Below are 14,279 nucleotides of genomic sequence, written 5' to 3'. Positions count from 1 at the left end.
CGTAAAAGATCAGTTAACAGTGTAGATTCCCTTTACCTTTGTAGAGTACAAGAGCATGTAGCTTGTTTTCATATACATATTTTTTTGATGATGACCTTAATATAGGGGTCGAAACGTCAATTATTATTTTATTAATAATAAATAAAATAATCATTTCAACACATGCGTTTTGTGTCCTTAAATTCATAAATATGAATGCTGATCACCGTGTAACCTTAAAAGAAAAAGTTTTCAGATATTTAGTGTTTTGATGCCATATATTTCTTTTCAAACAATATTAACCTAATAACAGTGTGAAAGATGCAAAATAACAGTTTTATAACTTGCTGATTTTTTATTTATGGATGTACTGTCATTGGTATCTGTGACATTCTAAAGTTACACGTCAGACTATTAATCATTTATTTGGATGAAATAATTGTCAAGTTAAAAGAGTGACAGTATCATTAAACTTGGGTAGAAAAATATTATTATTACGGGCAACTCCATGGAGTCTTTTTGAGGGAGGCCCTAAACATCATGTCAAGAACAACTGTTCAACATCCACACAGTATCTCTCATACTTTGCCTTGAACTCATTCACAGTCATGGCACCCACAACAGACTCTGGCAGCTTATTCCACTCATTCACCACTCTCCAAGTAAAAAACCTAGTTCTAACACCCTTGCTAACCACACTCTTGCCCAGTTTCCATCGATGGCTTCTAGTCCTCCCCCCACCAGTCCTGTTCTGAAAAATATCCTCTGAATTAATCTTATCATTCAGAAACCTTCATTAATTTGAATGTCTCAATCATATCACCCCCCTTTTCCACCTATCAACCAATTTCTGCAACCCACAAATCTTCAACCTGTTCTCATAAGGTTCATTCCATAGACCTGCTATCATCTTGGTCACTCGCCTCTGGATCCTCTTCACTTCCTCCCCATCAAAAAGAACAATAACTTGCTTGTCTTTGCTCGTCAAAGTATTCTTCAATAACCAAGTGATTTGATGAGCTGATTTAGCCACTTTTGCAATGTGTTCCCAACTTCAAAATATTTAGAGATGAACAATTTTCTTTTTATTTTAAATTTTGCCTAGTGTTCTATATGCAGATCATCCTGTTTTTAGGTAAAAAATTGTCAACTTAATTTACATTTTTTCTCATTTTTGGTTGCCTCTTAAATTAAAATATGCATTTTAATAGAGTATTTATTGTATAAAGATATTTGGTTTTGACATCAATAGTATGTCTGTGTGGCTATTTTTATATTTTATTTGTAATGCAGTGTAAATAGTTGCTCCACTGATTTTTATTTTTTTTTCCCTCTAGATACTGCAGAAGAGTTGTACTAAATGGAGATCCTTCATGCCTTGAACAGAAAATATATATAGAATTGAATGAATACAGAAAGGATGAAAGAATTCTGACCATTTCATCCCTATCATACTGTTCCGATCACTAAACATAGAATCTAAAAGAGGACCCTCAAAAACTGCTTTCATGAAAGTTCTAATCATAGACGGACCTTGTAGATATGCAGCTTTAAAACAAGCATTTATAGATGTAGGATAGTATTTGCAAACCTTTACTTATGGACTGTATAATATTTATTCAGATTTGCTAGTTTTAGCTGGGGCACACTCCAGATGTACTGTGATCTCAAGAATCAGTATTTGAAGGGGAAAAAAAGATATGAGTATCTTGAAACTCATACCCATTAATGTAGCATATCTGCACACTATTTTTCAGAATATTTTGATAACAGCATTTAAATTTCTATCCACTCATAGTGTCCAGAGTTTGCAAAGTTTTGTTCTATGAAATTTCTTCAGTGATGTCATCTACAGTTGATCATTTTTGTCAGTGAAACTGTTTTCTGACAGAAGAAGATTTTAGAATATTCATGATGTTTTCAGCAGAATAATTTCCTGTGAGTTTATATTGAAGAATTAAGTGATGTGAAAACAAGAGATAATTAGTGCCATTCACAGCCATCTGGAGTGTAACAAGAAAAAAAAAGGAGAGAAAATAAGGGTAGTTTCTGCCTTTAGTCTACTTGTAAAGTAACCACATATTACAGGGTATGTTTCACCCATTGACAGAGTAAGGTTTGCAGAAGTTGGCATGAAATGGAAAAAACTTTCCTGGGGTCATGGTATTCTTGAAATGCAAGACTACTTTGAGGAAAACTGTGAAATGCTGTACAAGAAGACAATTACTTTTACCATATCATATGATGGCAGGATTCTGTTGGAAGAAGTATTGGTCGTGGCAGGAGATAGCTCCTTGTTCAGGTTTATATTGTGCAGCATACAACAAGGAGCCTTACACGTACTGGTTTAAATGTATAAGAGATCTTGTGTTGGATGCATGGGTTGGACATACATTTTTTATCTTGTTACTTAGATGGGCAAGAACATATTTTTGCCACCATCGTCAGTGGCTTTAATGTTAACAGCTCTTGTGTGACTAAGGATTCACAGTATTACCATACTTCAACGAGCTTATACTGTTCATCACTCCTAGATCTTGGGTAATGTCCACCGTTAGAGCAGTACCAGTAATCTGGATAGTTTATAGAGGTCCCTCTTCTAAGACTAGAGAAGGAGAGACCAAGCACACCTGTCCTGGGCTGCCTGCGGAGTTTATTTTGAAAGTTACATTTAACATTACTGATATCAGGCAACATTGTGTCCCAACTGTGTCTTGAGATGGTTCTTGCCAGAGAAGACCTATTTTCAATTTAAATGACTTGTATAAAAAATGTTTAGGCTACATCGTAGGTACAGTTGTAGGTTCCATTTCAACATTCCAGCTGCTGTACTTAGTAGAGTTTTCATTCCATCTCAGTGCAATGTTTGTTGCATGCTAAATATATATATCTTTGCAGTGTGTGCTGACTTTTTTTGTTTTTTAATTTCCCCTGTCCTTATCTTTTTTTGTTTTGTTTTTAAAGTTTTTTTACAACCTACTCTTGTAAGTTAGTTCATAGAAAAATTAGCTTTTTTATGGGGAAAAGCAATTTTTGATGTTACTTGTTTATTATAGAAATAGTTATATTAATACCAGACATGTGCATTGGATATCATTTCCTATTACCAAAAAAAGAAAGCAAAAAAAAAAAAAAAAAAAACTTTTCATATGTAAAATGAAGCAGATAAACAATTCTCCGTTTTTCTTATAGGAGATTTGAAAAGAAGTTTTCGGAATTATACTGGGGACTAGGGAAGGGTAAGGCAGTTATTGCCCTAGTTTTTCTATGGTAAGTAAAATAGACAAAGAATCCACATTGTCAGAGCTTCCTATTAACATGGCTTAGGAGATACTATATAAGAAATTTTGCCAGTATCTACATCTTCATAGAAAGTCAGAATATTTCATTTGGGTTATCCCATTCCCTTCCCTTTTTCTCTCAGTGTTTAATGAGTACTGGGAGAAAGAAAAAAAAAAGACTTGTATGTAGCAGATGAAGATGCTTTTCCTGTCCCAGTTGCCAAAGCTGTTTTTATAAGAATGTTTTTCAAAGATATAACCACAGTAATATGGAAACAGATATCTGTTAATACACATTGCCATTTACTTAACATACCACACAAACAAACAAAAATAAAAACACATCAAATGCCTTGGCACAAAGATTGCACCATTGTGTGCATTCTCAAATTTTGCCATATTAGGTACTTCTCCCTTTGACTCTGGACTATCGCAGGTAAAGTCTAGAGTAGAGGGAATAGAGAGAAAGGATCATCATGTATTTACCTCAGTTAGTAATAGGTTCACAATAACTTAGTTTACATACTACTTAGTAGATTGCCAGTAGTAGTTTAGTGAGAAGCAGCATGATGAATTGAAAAAATAAAAGGGGAAAGAAAACAATTTATGTTGTTATATTGAACTTGTATAGAAACCTAACACTATTGTAATTGATAACGGACATGTCAGAGCTTGACAACACTACATACTGTGATATCTCTATCAAGAGTACTGTTATCTCCATTAATAAGATGATTTTTTATTAGTTAATGAATGACTGTTTTAAATAGCAAAACTATGAACTCTGTTTTGGAAACATAATTTATGTGTTGTGTCAGTCTGAAAAATAGTGGTTTATTAATATTGTTTTGTCTAAACACATCTAGAAATATATAGTGCTGCCATTTTCACTAAAAGTATTAAGTTGGGAATTGACTCCATACTGTTGTTTTTATAAGGACATTTTATATGGATGAAATTTCTGTGGCATAGTTAACTGCTGTGAGATGTGCCAAAACAACAACTTGGTGTACTGTCAATTAAGATCTCTTCCCCTATTTTATAGTATTATTTGACTGATAGTTATTACTGTTGTACAATGACTAGCTTAGGTACTGCAGTTAGTTCAGGCCTAGTTATAATCATTCATCATGCTGCTTCTCTCACAATTTTAGAGAAAATGTAGATAATATATTAATAGATAAGCATTGCCTAGTGAATAAGGACAGTGGAATCATGAATGATGAAAGGTCATTGATTAGAAGTATAAGTGCATGTTTCAGGTACCAGCATCACTTGGATGCTTGGTTCAAGTTGTATCAGTTCATGATCACCATTAGAATATTAGAATGTATATACATATATGTGAGTATATGCATAATTTATTACACACATATGTATATATTATTCTGCTTCTTTATTGCATAGAATGTAATTACACATTTTGTTTAATACATGTAGTTTAAGAGTTTCATTATTATATAGATCATGCACTTTGATGGTTGGAAATGATTGACTACCATTAATTATGGCCGCCGTGGTTTGTTAGTTCTCTACATACAAAGGTAGAGTTATTTATTTTATTTATTTGTACAGCACCTTCGAGCTATTTAAGTAGTTTATTTCTCTAGGGTACCTGATGGTATTGCTGCAGTTTTTAAAATGTTATGAGAGCCTGGACTGTACAATGTATATAGCATATCACTCATTACAAGGACGGAAGGCATTCCTTTAATTTTCGTGCCCTGCCCTGCCGTGCCACACCACATTATAAAGTCATTCGTCGCTCCTTTAGTGGGGAATATTGCAGGCTTCGTGGCATGCTTCTGTTGGGCCATTCCTCTTCTGTGGATTGAAGTGATTGACCAACTGTTAAGTTCTGAAAGGTATATTCCTCCTGTGATCTGAATGCGGTGGTATTACAGAAAACAGGGCTTAATAGACACATAGCACAACAGCAAGCTTTTATTTTATATTCAGCACGAAACTTTCGTGACTATATATATATTTGCTACACTTCGCATTTTCAAAGGCTTGTGATTTCGCAAAAAAAGGGCATTTATTTTCTCCAATAATTATTTCTTGTAAGTTATTCTTTTTAGTGGAATGGTCCATTTTCAATCTCTGCAGTTGCAGACTTTGTTATCATGAACACTGTATTAGGCCTATTCTGTCAGATTCATTATATCAAACTTGTACCCTAATGTTTACCTTATAACAATAAAATACAGCTTTGGAAAAAAAAAAAAAAAAAGTGCAAACTTTATTTTGATATTTGAGCTACACAACACTGCAACAGTATCATCATTCATGAAAATTTATATAGTTACCAAATGTAATACACCTGAACTTCTTTAATCAGGCAAATATGGGACTAGATTCTTCTGAATTATGGAATTTTCAAAAATGCAAGAACAAGAAGTGCATACCATAATGCTTAATTACATAGTGATTTTTTCAAGTCAAATATGTGATTATCTAGACATACCTCACAGGATCACGGGCCAAGAGCTTCCATATGCATGTACATAGTAATTTATATAATGATATATTAATAAATTTATAGCATAAATAAAAAATGTTTCATTCTGATATTTTCATTTCTTGAAGAGGGAAAAACACAAAAATCCAAATACTTTACAGTAACTGCAGTATAAGTAAACCCATTTACAACAGCTTACTGGCCAAGCCCTTGATAACTGTGACTTGTTCGCTAAAGTCCTTCTGTTTCTGTAACATTGCTGAGTAAAAATAAAAGGTTTAAAATATGTTTTAACTTATATGTTTGATGTTCTTGATTCAAGAAGTTGAAACTAAGTGTAGGCTACATGTAGTTGCTTTAAAACACAAGGAACCACTTTCTACAACATGTATTTACAGAACATGGGAATGAAAAAATATATGTTGTACCTAATTACATTGCATGTACAGCATTTGCATCTGTGAACATGGATGTAAATACTGATCTGCACAAACCAGCAAACTTAAAATTTTTCTAAGGTTGAATTTTTATTTTAGTTTATTTTTTTAGAAAACAGCTACTGGATTAAATCATTACAAAATGTAACCAAATTTGGATATGGTAAAAACATTATATGCAAATAAGCATTATGCATCTAACCAGACAGATATGAAATAGAAACAAACAATTTGTGATTTTTACTTTTTTTACGTGATTTCCACCACGCAAAAGTTTTTGTAAATCTGTAGTACATTCAAATACTGTGAATGAGGTACTTTTTTCCTAGTTTTGTTAATTTTATTTTTTTTTTGTAATTTTTCTCTCTCTCTCTCTCTATATATATATATACACATTTTTTTTTTTTCCCACATACTCTGGAAACCATTCTCTAGCACCCAAACAAACTTTTTCAAGTCATTTCACGCCACCAGTAAGAGAGAGAGAGGTGGTGGTCTGTGGATGAGCTAAGTAATTTTTTTCTAGTTTTGTTAATATTACTTTTTTGTAATTTTATTTCTCTTTCTCTCTCTCTCTACACACACGTATATATATATATATATATATATCTACATACTTTTTTTTTTTTTTTTCACATAGTCTGGAAACCATTCTCTAGCACCCAAACAAAGTTTTTCAAGTAATTTCATGCTTCCAGTAAGAGAAGTGGTGGTCTAACACTGGGCAATGAAATTCATCTCCTACTTAAAGACATTAACAAACATCCATGCCAACTAGCCTACTGATTGGCAAACAGATATGCTAATCACTTGACCAACCAGGCTGGCAAATAAGGGTTATACAAGCAAATGTTATGATTTATTACTCTTTATGAACTGTGTTGTATACAGTTGAATGGACTTAGCTGTGCTTTGCATTTGTTAAAAAAAATTGTCAAGAATTTTAATTATTAATAATTTAATTAACATAATGTATAAATAGTATCATTTTATTTAAAAATGCCACCATAATGACTTATGCATAAAAGGTACAAAGACCAAAATCTGAGATCTGGGAACCTGGAAATTTCCAGTGTTGGAATTTATCCAGTTTTTGGATAACATTTAATTCATCAAAATGTGCATGTGAAGGGGGATGATGGCATATGAAAATGAAATAATCTTTAATCTATTCAGAAAACATTAAAAGTAATTTCTGTTTTTAATATTAAAACTGAACCACTTAATTTCTTCAAGTCATAACTTGATCATTGGCAGGATTTCAGATACTATCATGTAGATAAATATCATTTGAACTGGCTGTACAAATTTATAAAAATAGAAATTTGTGCACTGGGAATAAAATTAATCTTTAAGATTGGAGCATAATTATCTACTCCTGGATTTACTGATTATCCAGAGACAGAATAAGCAGTGAAAAGCTAATAAGCAATGAGAAAACACAGAACTGAATTAAAAATGAACAGTCTGTAAAAATAATATTAAATAAGACACATGAAACTTTGGGAAGAGAAAGGAAATAAAACGAAGAAATGGATACCTTGGTACCCAGAGGAAGTTAAACTATTGGCAAAAAAAAAAAAAACTTTTTTTTTTTTAAATATATCAGAAGAAAAGAATGGGTGATATAAACCGTTTAATTAAACTAGTAACAAAATCCGAGGAATTAAATGGATAATTATTCAAAATAGCTGGAACATGACTTTCACAGTCATGTAAATACAAATATTAATTAGAAATCAAAAAACTGAATTATATAAATATATAAACTATACAAATATTAATTAGAAATCAAAAAACCGAATTATATAAGCTAGGGAAGTATCAAATGTTCGGGTTTTGCTTCAGTATTCAACCAGTTCAGTGTTTTTTTTTCAAATATTCAGCCGGCTGAAACAGAAGAATTCCTGTTACATCTGTCATAATAAACACAACCAATTGAGAAAGCCTCTTATTTTGCACAACTGTTCGAACAGAAGGGTTTTCAAGGCTAACGAGTAAATTTATTCTGCAGCACAATTTCTCAGAAAATTTCTTTTGGCACTAGCTACCACCTTATTTCTTGAAAAAGTTTTTTTTCAGAAATCTAAAATATTTATGAAGAAACTGGGAGCATGCTACTCCAAAATATGCTGAAAAATTCATTTTCCTACAGTTTAAAATAAGTTTGGTTAATATTTTTGTTATTTGAAGAAACAAGTGCAATATTATGTTTTGATTTTTATGCTACATTGTTTTTAAAATTCAGTGTTCTCTATGAAATTAAATGATAGTTTTATTAATATTGAAATGGAGGATATTATAGATCCATATATATTTTATAGCCAAATGTAGAAAGTGAAGTTTTGAAAATTTACCAGTGAGCTTATGAGAACAAGACCAGAATCAGAGTTGCCTTGGCTGCACTATTTAAACAACACATACTCCACCCACAACCCATTAATTCATTGAGTAAGTTTCACGAACCTGAAATATCAGGCTTCAAACGTACAAAATTCCAAAAAAAATTACAAGCTGAAGTGAAGACAAAAGCTTCTTTAATAATGCAACCAAACTATATCAGGAAGTTAAATTCATCATAAGTGATCTCTAGGTGGGTGCATAATAAAATATTAAATTATAGAACTGAGAAGCTTATATTTGTCTTACACAGATATTATAATAGACAATATTACAAATTAATGTATATTTTATAGCAAAATATGGAAACAAATGAAAGTAAGAAATGGAGAAATTTTTCTTACTTTCTAAAATTTACTAGAAAGCTTATGAGAGGGTAATGTTCTTACAAACTCTCTGGTAAATTTTCAAAATTTTTAAGTTTCTTTCTACATTTGGCTATAAAATATGAATGGATCCATAATATCTCACTTATTTGAAAAGTAAGCATCTCAGCTCTTTAGTTTAAAATCTGACAGTTATATTTAGGGAAAGCAAAATTTTATTTTCCCTTTTTATCAAACAAATCCTAAAAGTCTTTATTTTGACAATGTAAAATAAACAGAGATAGGTGATATTAAAGATGCTTATTTCATAGCTGAATACATGTATATATAGAAACTTAGATAGTTTTGAATAAAGAAGAGAGAGAGAGTTTTATGGAAATACAATCCTCAGCATCGGAGTTGCTCTAGCTTGCACTAATAAAAAAAACTTTCCAAGTAGTGCATGAAATATGGATTGATCTGTTTATTTTACAGTGCCAAAATAAATACATTTAGGCTGTCTTCTTTGATAATTAGTCTTAAACCCAGACTTGTTCACTTATGAAAAATGCAATTTTCTGAAACAGACTTGCCTGTTTCAGAAAATTGCATTCAAATGCCAAACATCTGTCAGGCACAACACAAGCCAAACACAAGCCTTAAAAGAACTAATAAAAAGCAAATATACGGACGCCTCGGCAACAAACATGTCTTTTAAGTAGTGCAACCTAAGGCAATGCTGAAGATTTTATTCTCATAAGCTCTCCAGTAAGTTTTTGAAATTTTCATAGTCTATATATATATATATATCATCATCAAATTCCTGCCATGTACCCTCAAGGAGTGTACAGGATATGATAGTACTACACGAAAAATAAATAAAAATGATGGTACAGCATGACAAATATATATATTTATTTATTATTCATTTATTTTAATGTGATCACATGATTATGTGAAGTATTATTACACATTTGTTAATCTTTTTTTATTATGCAATTTGGCCGAAGCATAATTAATTAAATTTTAAACACAAGATTTTGAACAAAAAATATACACTGATTAAAATTATCAGTTTTTAACAAGTTTTTTTTTTTTTTTTTTTTTTTTTTTTCTTGGAAACATCTGTTTATAAAGTTTAATTCAGTATGCTTCAACCAAATTTCAAACCGAATATTTGGTATTGGTGCTTCTGCCAAATCTCACTTTGGCACATCCCTAATATAAACATAGTCTGCCCATAGTTGAAAGAACTATAGCTGGCAGAGTGCCAAGAAGAGTCGATTCATGTTGAAGGAGAGAAAAGAATAAGGGATGTACAAATTTGTCACCAACACGTGAAATCATGTGCTTTATACGTAAAATTTTCCAACTATTATACAAGCAGAATAGTTACCAATTTAAAAATTAGAATGTTCATAAAAGAAAAGCTAATTTTTTGATGTATAATAATAAACACTCATCCCATTAAGAGATTAATCATCATCTAGAGAGAGAAAATGGTTTAAATGATAAAAATAATGAGGAATTATTTGTAGGAAGTGAGATCGCTAGGTTGTGCGCAGTGATACAAAATGCGCAGCGGCAATTAGAGCACCTGCAAAACTCTTTCCAGAGTGATTCGGCTAACGTAAATAAACAGCCTAAGAATGGGAGAGTTTCTGAAATGAAGGAAAGAGTGTTGTATGGTGACTCGTTATTAAGAGGGGTGATAGATGGCAGTGTAACTAAATCGTACTTACCGGGTGCGAAATTTAAGGATGTAAGTGAGAGTATTAGAGTGCAAAAACAGAGGGTGAAAGAATTAATAATTGTGGCAGGTACGAATGAATTGAAAGGTGATAAATTTTTTATGAGAGGACTTGAAAGTATTGTTAAAGGTAGCGAAAGAAAAGAGTGACAGAGTTATAATGGTGAGTCTGTTGTCGCGGTATGACAGAGAGGAGTTTAGAAGGTGGGCCATAATCGCAAATGACATTATGCGCAGGTTATGCAGACGGTGTGGTGTGGAATTCGTGGATGTGTGGAATGAGTTTGAAGGGCAAAAGGACTTATACAAGATGGATGGCCTGCATTTGAATGGACTTGGTGTGCAGAGACTGGAAAGAGTGTTGCTGAATGAAGTGAAAATGGATGTGCAAAACCAGGGAAACTAGAACTACCAAGGAAGGGGGGGGGGGGGATATGCAGACATCAGTGAGACAGATGAGTGTAAGAATGTATATCATGTACCCGAGCCAGCACTAAGGACAAAAAATAGGAATGGGTCATTTAGAATAACGCATCAATATAGGGGTGGAACTAAGGGATCACTGCATTTCATGTATACTAATGCCAGGAGTATTAGGAACAAGGAAGAATTTTTGGCCTTGATTGGCTCTTCCTGGCCACAGGTTATTGGCATTAGTGAAACATGGCTGACGGAAGATGATATAGTTAGTGGGATAGAATGTGTAGGTTATAGTGTGTTTAGGAGGGACAGAGAGAATAAAATGGGGGGAGGGGTATTATTGATGAAAGCTGATGAACTGCAGCCAAGGAGAATTGAAGTTGTATCGCAGGATAGTGAAAGGAGCTCATTTGAGGCTATTTGGTGTGAGATTGAGACTGGCAGAATAAAATATACAGTTGGGTGCTGCTATAGACCAGGTGATGGAATAGATGGTCGAGATAGTATGGAAGGAGGGTAATTATTATGGGGGATTTCAACTATGGTAACATTGATTGGAAGGAGGAGAGGACACATGTGAGGAAGGAAAAGGATTTTATTCAATTATTAAGGGATAACTATCTGAGACAGCATGTAATTGAAAATACTAGGGGTGTGAGAGTGCTTGACCTGGTAATAGCATCTGAGAATTTGACTGTAATGAATATGACCATGTTGCCACCTATTGGTGAGAGTGATCATAAGGTCTTGACCTGGGAGGTGGCTAAAGGTGTGGAATTTTTGATTAAGACAGGGTATATGTGGAATTACCGTGCTGGCAAGTATGACAGGCTTAGGAGATTGCTTGGATCAGTGCCATGGCATGTACAACTGCAAGGGCTGGACGTCGATAGAGCATGGGAAGTGGTCAAGGAGCATTTACAGGAGGTTATGGCTGATTGTATATCTAGGGTCCGAATAGTAAAACAAGTAGGGGTTAAATGGATGAATAACACCATTAAGCTTGAGCTGCAAAAAAAGAAACAACTGTGGAGGGAATTTAAAGAAAGGGGTGACCTGCAGGCACACGAACAGTATAAAGTGCAGGCCAGAAATGTAACGAGTGTGGTAAAAAAAGCAAAAGCGGATTATGAAAGGAAACTAGCTATGCAAGCAAAAGAGAATCCCAAACAGTTCTTTCAATATGCTGCAAGCAAGGAAAAAACTGTACACGGCAAAATGATTTTAAGGAAAGACAATGGTAAGGAGGTCACTGAATCAGTCGATATAGTAGAGTTACTGAGCGCACACTTTGCAAAAGCATATCATCCAGGTGGTGACATTGAAAAAATGAAGGAACCATTAGTTTATACGGGAATAGTGATGAATGAAGTGGAGGTGACTAGTCTATTACAGAACCTTAATGTGAACACATCTGTGGGATTGGATGGTATACCGGCACAGGTCTTGCGTGAAGTGGCTAAGGAATTATCAGTGTCCTTGACCATGTTGTTTAATCTGAGTCTCAGGTCTGGTTTAGTCCTGAAGGTGTGGAAGGAGGGGAAAATAGTTTCACTGCATAAAGGAGGATCCAAGACTACGGTTGCAAATTACCGACCGATCAGCATATCAGGAGTCGTTGTCAAGGTCTTGGAGAAAGTAGTCAAGGGAAAAATACAGGAATGGATTGATGAAAATGAGATACTGTACAGGGGACAGCATGGCTTTGTGAAGGGTAGATCATGCTTCAGTAACTTGCTCAAGTTTTATAACAAGGTGATGGCTGAACTGGATAAGGGAAATGGGTTTACAGTGATACTGCCTGGACCTGGCAGAGGCGTTTGACAGGATACCACATGGAATACTAATCCGTAAACTACAACATATGGGAATGGATATAGGGTTGGTGAGATGGATAGGTGGTTGGTTGATGGAGAGATATCAAAGAGTAGTTTATTCAGGAGTAGAGTCCAAAAGGCGGCCTGTGACTAGTGGTGTGCCACAGGGTTCTGTTCTTGGACCACTGCTGTTTATTCTGTTCATTAACGATATAGGGAAGGATCTAAGTGGAACAATTCATTTGTTCGCTGATGATGCAAAGTTGGGTAGGGCAATAGTGAATGCAGAAGATGTCAAAGTCTTGCAGAATGACTTAGATAGATTGGAGCTCTGGGCTAAGGAGAATGGATGTCAATTTAATGTGACAAAATGTAAGGTTATGCATTTTGGGGTGAAAAGATTAGCAGCAGTATACCACATTGGTGGAACTATACTCCAAGAGATTGATGAGGCCAGGGACTTGGGAGTGTTGGTGGATAGGGAGATGAAGTTTAGGGGGCACATTGCAAAAGTAGCTAAATCAGCTCATCAACTCACTTGGTTGTTGAAAAATACCTTGACGAGCAGAGACAAGCAAGTTATTGTACCTCTGTACCGAGCCTTGATAAGACCTCATTTCGACTACTGTGCCTAGATTTGGTCACCTCGGTTTCTTCTTGATGGGGAGGAGGTGGAGAGGATCCAGAGGCGAGTGACTAAGATGATAACAGGTCTATGGAATGAACCATATGAGAACAGGTTGAAGATTTGTGGGTTGCAGAAACTAGTTGATAGGCTGAAAAGGGGAGATATGATTGAGACATTCAAATTGCTAAAGGGATTCTATAGGATTAATTCAGAGGATATTTTTGAGATCAGGACTGGTAGTGGGAGAACTAGGGGACACCTATGGAAGCTGGGCAAGAGTGTGATTAGCAGGGGTGTTAGAGCTGGGTTCTTTACTTTTAGAGTGGTAAATGAGTGGAATAAGCTGCCAGAGTCTGTTGTGGGTGCTATGACGGTGAACGAGTTCAAGGGAAGGTATGATAGATACTGTGAGAATGTAATCGCATAGTTGTGTGGACATGATGTTTAGGGCCTCCCTTGATGAGTCTAAGGACTCCTGGAGTCGCCTGAAATAATAATAATAATAATAATATTATTGGAATGGATTCGCCGCCTTCTGCCATGAGCAGAAGTGTTGACAGTTCTCTCATCTGTAGTTGAACTATACTCAGATTCAAACAAAAATGGAAGATTGGTAACTGCTACTGGCATATTCAAGTTATTCAGTGAACAGTTCATCAGGGTATTTCATCTTTATCAATGTGACATAAGAAGCTCAAGTGTAGAAGCAGTGGAAGAGGATGGACTGCTGTTGATTGAACAAGCGGTATGTGAGAAATTAAGGTAATCTGATGTCCATGAGACAACAGGATTTGATGACAT

General features: G+C 34.4%; 1 protein-coding gene across 6 annotated transcripts in view; it reads left to right on the top strand.

Annotated features, from left to right (window-relative positions):
- LOC150100308 (CUGBP Elav-like family member 4) overlaps positions 1-5,582 on the top strand; it is an 865,263-nt gene extending 859,681 nt beyond the window's left edge. For 5 of the 6 annotated variants that reach the window (XM_090402317.1, XM_090402318.1, XM_090402321.1 and 2 more), the window contains one exon: positions 1,317-5,580. The gene's annotated coding sequence lies outside the window, so the exon portion shown is untranslated. Of the gene's footprint in view, positions 1-1,316 lie in introns of all 6 variants that reach the window. The other variant, XR_016549221.1, reaches the window with a different exon arrangement.
- The last annotated feature ends 8,697 nt before the right edge of the window (positions 5,583-14,279 follow it).

Source organism: Typopeltis vanoorti, chromosome 13 (genome assembly GCF_054136105.1).
Source record: "Typopeltis vanoorti isolate ZY-2024b chromosome 13, IOZ_Tvanoo_1.0, whole genome shotgun sequence".
Classification (NCBI taxonomy): Eukaryota; Metazoa; Arthropoda; class Arachnida; order Uropygi; family Thelyphonidae; genus Typopeltis; species Typopeltis vanoorti.
The sequence above is the reverse complement of the archived record's forward strand: the minus strand, read 5'-3'. Positions and strand labels throughout refer to the sequence as shown.